We start from the raw sequence: 7560 nt of genomic DNA, 5'->3' as shown, positions 1-7560 counted from the left end.
TCAGCGAGGGTTAATAATCGTGTTTTGATAAATCGCAAATCATTTCCGCCTCTTTCCTTCAGACCTATATGTCGCCTTTCTCCTTTCCCTTCACCATAACTTCTTCCATGGGAGCTTTTGAGGATGTTAGTGCCTTGGGGATGCGTTGCTTGAGTCGGGTAGCGGTCTTAACGCCGATCTAGGATGCGTAGGTATATCATCGTCATCATCTTTGTCATTGTTGTTCCTTGTAGGGTTGTATTGGTAGTAATAGGCTTGTATACTGTTTGTATAGGGATTTCTTGCTTGGTGGATGTCGTATGGTTGATCAAGGAATCGCTGCTTTTGGTTAAAGGTAGATTCGCCTACTCAGTTTCTGTTGGTGGTCTAGTGTGTCGGTTGATGTATTGTTGTTGTGACCGTGTGGCTGAGTATACGTGGTAATCGGTTGGTGTATGCTATTTTCTTAGTTGTTGTTGCATTGCAGTTGTTTATGAATGATTGTCTTTGGTTCTCGAGGTGCATCCTCGGCTGAGTGGAGTCACTTGCGGGAGTGGCTTCACGCCCTAGTTTCGCCCTCCGTAGAACCCACCACGGGAGGGGATGTGCACATTAATGGGACAGGGTTTATTGCTCGGTATGATGAGCGGGGATTTGGTGGGTACGGCTGCGGTCCCCCACTGGCAGGGCTGGTCCAGTGGACCGTTGGTGACGGTGATTGATTGGAGGAGATGTGGCTTGTGTGTATGTTTTTGTTCTGTCTTGTTGTGCCTGTGGTTAGTGTGTTTCTTCAGTTACTGACCTTGTGTGGTTTGTCTTTTGTTTATTTTGTTGTGTCTGCCGTGATCCCTTATGGTGAGCAGTCAGTCTTAGCAGGTGTTGTCTTGGATGGTAGCTGGAGTTCTGGCAGGGATGAGTCTTCACGAGTAATGTCAGAAGTAGTTATATAGGTTTGACAAGTTGTACCTTTGTTTTAGTAGTTTGGTTGTATCACTTGTAAAATTAACTTTAAATATTCTTTTATCGACTTTTGATGATTACTTACCTCGGGCAACCGAGATGGTGATGCCCTTATATGCTAGGGAAGGTCTTGTTAAGGCTCCTTGGTATATAGGGGTGTCACACCTGGTTATCACCCCAAATAACGAAAATTAAATCCATCAACAAAATTTACCTCAACAACTATCCAACCATTATCCTTGATCATATAATCACCTACCTCACTACCATAGTCTCCTACCGTACAAACACCCTACCAACTTCCTACTCCTTTAAACCCTCAAACTCAGGCCTGACAATTCGTTCTGCAATTATATATATACTCCTTTAACTCACCACCTCATGGTAGCATCACACAGTTCCATGATGCATGGCTTTCATGTCCCCTAATTCTTGTTAACGTTCAATCAACTTACCATCATCCTTCTCTTTCCATTACTTCCAAAAATCAAATTCTATTAGCCTATGTCATCATCTCTCATTCATTTCTTATCAACAATCCTTCTCATCATACTTTTCATTCATACTCTACACCGATAGATCCACCCACTCAATGATTCCTCCTCAATTCATTACATCTTCTTCTAATAATCCCAGATTACCAAGCTTCACTTCATCCTGTGACCTCCCAAATGATTATCCACTAGGCTCACCTTCTATTAATAGAAATCTCCATAACAACTACTACCCATATATCATTATTGCGGCATCCCTTGATCTAAGCTCTCTAGACACCTTTTTCATCTCCTTATCCAACATCGTCCTAATCGTCTCTCTCCAGAAATCACTATATATCCCAAATTACCATAATTTTCACATCCCTCATTTCAACTTTTGTTTCTAACATTCCTCGAATTTACATTACCGCTCTATCTTCACTTGACCATATACGATCATCACTACACCACTTAAGTCAACGACCAAATTCACTCACCATAGCTCACGGAATGTGCTCCTTATCTCAATAACTCGTTAACTTCACTTATTCTTTCCACTATCCACCACAATCCCGTATACCCATATCCTCTCTACCCAACACATATCCTTTATAAACCGGCATTCTCCACATCATAGTATCTGGTAACTTACGTATCAAGACCGCCACATACATAAAGAATGCTTTAAGACCCAAAACATACGTGTGCACATACCCTATGACTCAAAACAAATGTGGGAACATAGCCACCGACTCAAAATGACCGCCTAAAGTGGTACTCGGTCGAGTACATGGCATACTCGGTCGAGTACAGGATACTCAGTCGAATAACTATATTACTCGGCCGAGTTTCCGACTCTAGAAGCTGACCCAATTGTCACAGAAGGATTACTCGGTCGAGTATTGGGAATACTCGGCCTAGTAGCCCTTACTCGGTCGAGTATTACCTTACTCGGTCGAGTACCAACACTGTTCTCAGCACCGTCCCATTTTCGTAAAACAGTCATATCTCACTCGTTACTTGGTCATTTTGGGCATGTGACCTATCGTTAGAATCATAAGAAGACAAGCTATCACCTCAACTTAGAATCACATCAATATAGTTTCTAGAACTCGACTTATGACAGTTTTAAGACAGCCCTTCCGTAATCGAACATCATACAAATCAAATTTTCTAAACAAAACAACTTGAAGATGAATAAGGCAAACAATAACAACTCAATACTTCTAAAAAACCAGTACATAGGTGAACTTTTATCATACCCATATGTAAATTAAACACAACATTCATATATAGAGACGCATGACCTTAATCACATGCTACTTGATACCATCGTGTAGTACTAAAAATAAATACCTAAGTACTACTAACAGAAGTCAGCGGTAAGTAGGGTTGATCTCCACAGGGAGGCGGTCACTATCTACTTGTTAATTCTAGTCTGTCTACGGTCACAATTGGGGGTTTTTATATGATTTCTAACTAAAAGTGATTAAGGCAAGAGAAGTAAGGCAAAGAGCAATAAAAGCAAGAAAAGCTAAGATGTGATCAGATAAAGAGAGGTTTATCAAGATTTCGGTTCACCACGACAGTTTACTAACTCAGTCATAAATAGCCTAGACAGTCTACTATGAGAAGGGCAAGGGAAAGGTCCTTTCAGTCTGCTATCCACCCTAAACTATTACTAACTTAACTTTCGCCCTCATTAGGTAGTCTACAGTTCATAGCAGGTCTGTTCGTTCCAATATTTCGATCCAGGAACAAAGTTACCCAAATTAAAGTTATTTGGAAGCATGCACTCAACTAAACAGATTACAGTTATATTGCTATGTGATGAGTAGCATTTTAGTCGTATTTTACCCATACTTTTACTCTTATTCAACTCGGTTTTGTGTGCGTTAAATGACTTAATAGCTCATTTATTTACTAATTTATAATAATAGTTGCATTAGTTATATTTAATATTTAGTCGGATTTTAATAACATTAGTATTTAATAATTCGATTTTATTGATCGCGAATAAATATCTATATATTTAATAATATATTGGTTTTATTATAAATGTTATATAAATAATGCTTTGCTTTTGTGTTATTTAATTATATAGGATTCGAGTTCGTGAATAAAAGAAGATTAAGTGAAGTAAGGCGGAATTTAAGACGGATCCAATATAACAAGTAAGAAATAATAAAGTCGATAATTGACTTCATCAAAATTCATCACCACTTCGTGTCAACAGCAACAAGTCGCAGCAACCTCCGGCCACCCAACACCTTCTTCATTATCTCCCCTGCCTCGCATCACCATAACCACGACAATAGCACCTCCATTCAACGCTGCACCTGCAAACCACCATCAAATTCGCCATCAACGACAACCCAACTCCCACCATTGCTCGTCCTCCATTCAAACAATAGCAGGAGCTTCGTCTTCTGCCACCTCCATTCCGGGATCGAGATAGCCATGACACCACGACTAGCCGCTTCTCCAATTTCCACCTTCATCACCTTCAATTCCAACCATGGCTGCCATTTTCGACATCCACAATCACCAAAATCAACTCACCATCGTCCACAACACCACTTAAACCTTCATCCCTCTGTTGCGCCGTTCTCTGTTCGCACATCAGCAGCAACTCGTCTCCTGCAACCAACCTTAACAACAGTAGCAGCAGCTCGAACCCACACCAGCCCTTCCTCCTTGACCTCAACCCAGAAATCAGCCTCCATTAATCTCCACCACGACTCCAACCCAACTCCGTTGGCTCCTCTGCCCTCTGTCATCACCAATTCAAACCTACACCATGACGAAAACCCAACTCCAATCGCACCAACGACAAGCAGCTACCACGCACCATCATCGTTCCATCGTCATCACAACCACGCATCATCAATTCATCAGGAATCGTTTTCTGAGCCGGCCCACCGGCTCTCATTCCGCAACAAATCTCAAGATGGCTCTCAGCCGGTCAACTGTCTCTCCACCGGCTCTAAATCCTATCAATTTCACCTCAAGTTTACAACGGGTTTTGCGCCAGTGCACAGCCGGCGGCCGGCGAGCCGGTTGAGACCCCTGTTTCTGCGATTTGCGTTTGTCGTCGTTTGTCCCTTTTTCCCTTTTTGTTGTTTTGTTTTATGTTGAGTCGTGTTATTTGGTTTGGTTTCTATTAGTATTAGGTTTATTATTATTATTATTGTTATTGTTATTGTTATTATTATTATTATTATTATTATTATTATTATTATTATTATTATTATTATTATTATTATTATTATTATTATTATTATTATTATTAGAATATTAGTTGTATTATTATTTAGACTAGTATAAAAGGAGACCCACAACACACTACCAATTTAGATTAGAATTAGACTACCACTTAGAAAACTAAAAAATTAGAATAGTTTAGCTTATTTTCCTCTCAAACATTTGTAGAACCCTAATATTTCTCCTCTCTCATTGTGATTCAATAAAATTTGAAATCTTCCCTTAATTTTAGTTTAATTGCACTCTAGTTTATCCAAGTTCATCTCTTTTCATTAGTTTACAATTAGTCATTTGGGTTGTATTTGGAAGACAAGAAGAAATTCATTCTTCCATTATTATCCAAGCTTGGTACTTTCTTCTTAGTTGGTATAATTCTCACCTTTTATTTATATTTATTTTCATTTGTTTATATTTAATGTTCTTTACTTAATGTTTTCATTCAAATTTCTATCTTTATTATGTTTAACATGTTTGTGCGTGTATGTTCCATCTTATTGTTAGTTTTTCATCCTTAAACATGTTTGAGTAGTCCTCATCTAAGGTCATGGGGGATATTGGGTGATTAAAGAGGTAAAATTGGGTTATTAACATTCGGAATTAGGTAATTAAATTGGTCTTACTCTAGTGCATATGAAGTGCTCGATGAAATGTTTGAACGAAAGTTTGAGTCTATCATTAGCATTTTTAACTTATCTTGGTGCATTATGCTATTGGATGGTTTTAGAAGTGTTTAATGAGGTGCTTAAATGAAAGTTGGAGCCTTTCTTAGACATATTTGATCCATCTTGGTGCCTATGCTATTAGATAGTCTTTATGCTTGTTTGTGATGAGTTTGTCTCAACTAAGTGAAAGCTTGTTTGTAAAACCTTACTCCCATGCCTATGAAATGTTTGATGGATTGTTTAAATGAGAGTTTGAGTCTTTCGTTATCATGTTTAGTCTATCCTAGGTCGGAAGACAATGGAAGGCCTATATGACATGGTCGAGATGAGTTTTTCTTACTAAGTGAATGCTTGTTGGTTAACTCTAATTGACTAAGAAATTAGGATCAATCTTAGGCCTTTATCATTACCCATTTCTTGTTAACAATCCTCTCTTTCCCAACTTACCTAAGTGAGCCCAAGGACCTTAGCTTTCATTCATTTGATTAGAAGCAATTTTTATTTAGCTTAATTTTATATCTTATTTGCATCTTAGTTTACAATTAATCAAACCTCCTCCATTTATTAGACTAAACTAAAGACTTAAATAAACCAAGTATCTAACCCCCGCCATCTTTGTGTTCGATACCCTAATTATACTACTTAATTTGGGTTCTTTATAAATTACTTTTGATTGGGAAACGACGACAAATCCTTATATCAAAATGGCGCCGTTGCCGGGGATGGCGTTAGGTTATACATAGTTTAATTGAGTCTTAGCTTTATTCTTTATTTGTGTTTGTTTTGTTTGCCTAGTTTGCTTATTAACTGTAGAAGGGAGTGTGTTATTGCCTCTCCCTAGTGCCTAAAAAAACTCGGAGACTAACGGTTTGTCAAGTGTATGCCTAGAAGGAACGGAAGCTCTTTTCTTAGTGATCCCGAACCGGAGAGGCTCTTTAGGGCTTTGAGAACAAGGACACTATCAAGGGTTAGAAGTACATCTACGGCTACCCCGAACCAAGCAAGTTCATCGCACCAACCTCCTCTTGAAACAACAAATTTTCAACCAACACAATAGATTATTTCTTAGAAAACCCCTTTCACAACATAGAAAACCCTTTCCACAATCATCAATTACCAAATACACCACCTCAAACACAACCCCCAAATCCACCACCACCAATGGCTTTACATGACCATAACCGTCCTAACCATAATGATGCTTGTGACCCAATTAATTTTGGCACCTTGGCTCCCAACAACTTTGAGATGCACCCCGCCCAAGTGGGGTTGATTGAAAAAGATTTGTTTGGGGGACACATTGAAGAAGATGCTCATGCTCACCTACGAAAGTTCAAGAGAAAGGTATCTATGATGAAGAAGAACGGGGTATCCGAAGACACTCTAAGGATGATATTGTTCCCATTCTCCTTGACGGGTAAGGCGGACCGATGGTTGAATGTTCACCCTCCGGACACATTCACAACTTGGGACTCTTTAGCCAAGGCATTCATGGCCAAGTAATACCCATCATCCAAGACCGCCATGCTTCGAAATAAAATCCATACTTTCTAACAAGAGGATGGAGAATCCTTGGGTGAAGCATGGGATATATATCAAGACCTTATCGCTAGTTACCCTCATCATGGGATTCTGGATTGGTATGTCACACAAACCTTCTTCCAAACCTTGTTGCCAATAACAAAAGAAATGGTGAATGCCTCCGCGGGAGGGGGTTTCGATCATTTGGGTGATGAGTAGGGCACGACTCTAATCAAGAAAATGTTGGAATCCGAGGCAAACTATGGCACAAGAGTGAATGTCTTGAGAAGAAGTAAGCACCCTCCCGAATTCTTAGTGAATGTGGAGACTAATGCTAAGCTTGATATGCTCACCAAAAATCTTGAAGAGTTGAGTAAGAAGAAGCAAGTGAACCAAGTGAATGAAACTACCATTTCTCATGGACCATCCATGGAGGAAGTGAAGCAAAGACCAACATGTGAGTCATGTGGAGGGATGGGTCACACTTATGAAGTATGTGCAAATAACCACCATAACAACTTTGATGGGAACAATGTGCAAGAGGTGAATGCTTTCCAAGCATTTAACAATTTCTCCAACCGTCCACCTAGGCCCTCATTCAACAACAACCAAGGATCCAACCAAAACTTTGCCAACCAATCTCAAGCATACCAAGATTATAGAGGTAACCAAGGGAACCAAGATAATCAAAACTTTTA

The 7560-nt window shown here is 39.4% G+C and overlaps 1 non-coding gene across 1 annotated transcript; it reads right to left on the bottom strand.

Moving 5' to 3' along the window:
- Positions 1 to 6865: 6865 nt before the first annotated feature.
- LOC141635276 (small nucleolar RNA R71) lies at positions 6866 to 6972 on the bottom strand. The gene has a single exon (XR_012539975.1). It is a non-coding gene; the product is annotated as a small nucleolar RNA R71 (small nucleolar RNA).
- Between the last annotated feature and the right edge of the window lie 588 nt (positions 6973 to 7560).

This window comes from Silene latifolia, chromosome Y, assembly GCF_048544455.1.
Source record: "Silene latifolia isolate original U9 population chromosome Y, ASM4854445v1, whole genome shotgun sequence".
Classification (NCBI taxonomy): domain Eukaryota; kingdom Viridiplantae; phylum Streptophyta; class Magnoliopsida; order Caryophyllales; family Caryophyllaceae; genus Silene; species Silene latifolia.
Note: the sequence above shows the minus strand (reverse complement) of the source record. Positions and strands in the feature narration are given on the sequence as shown.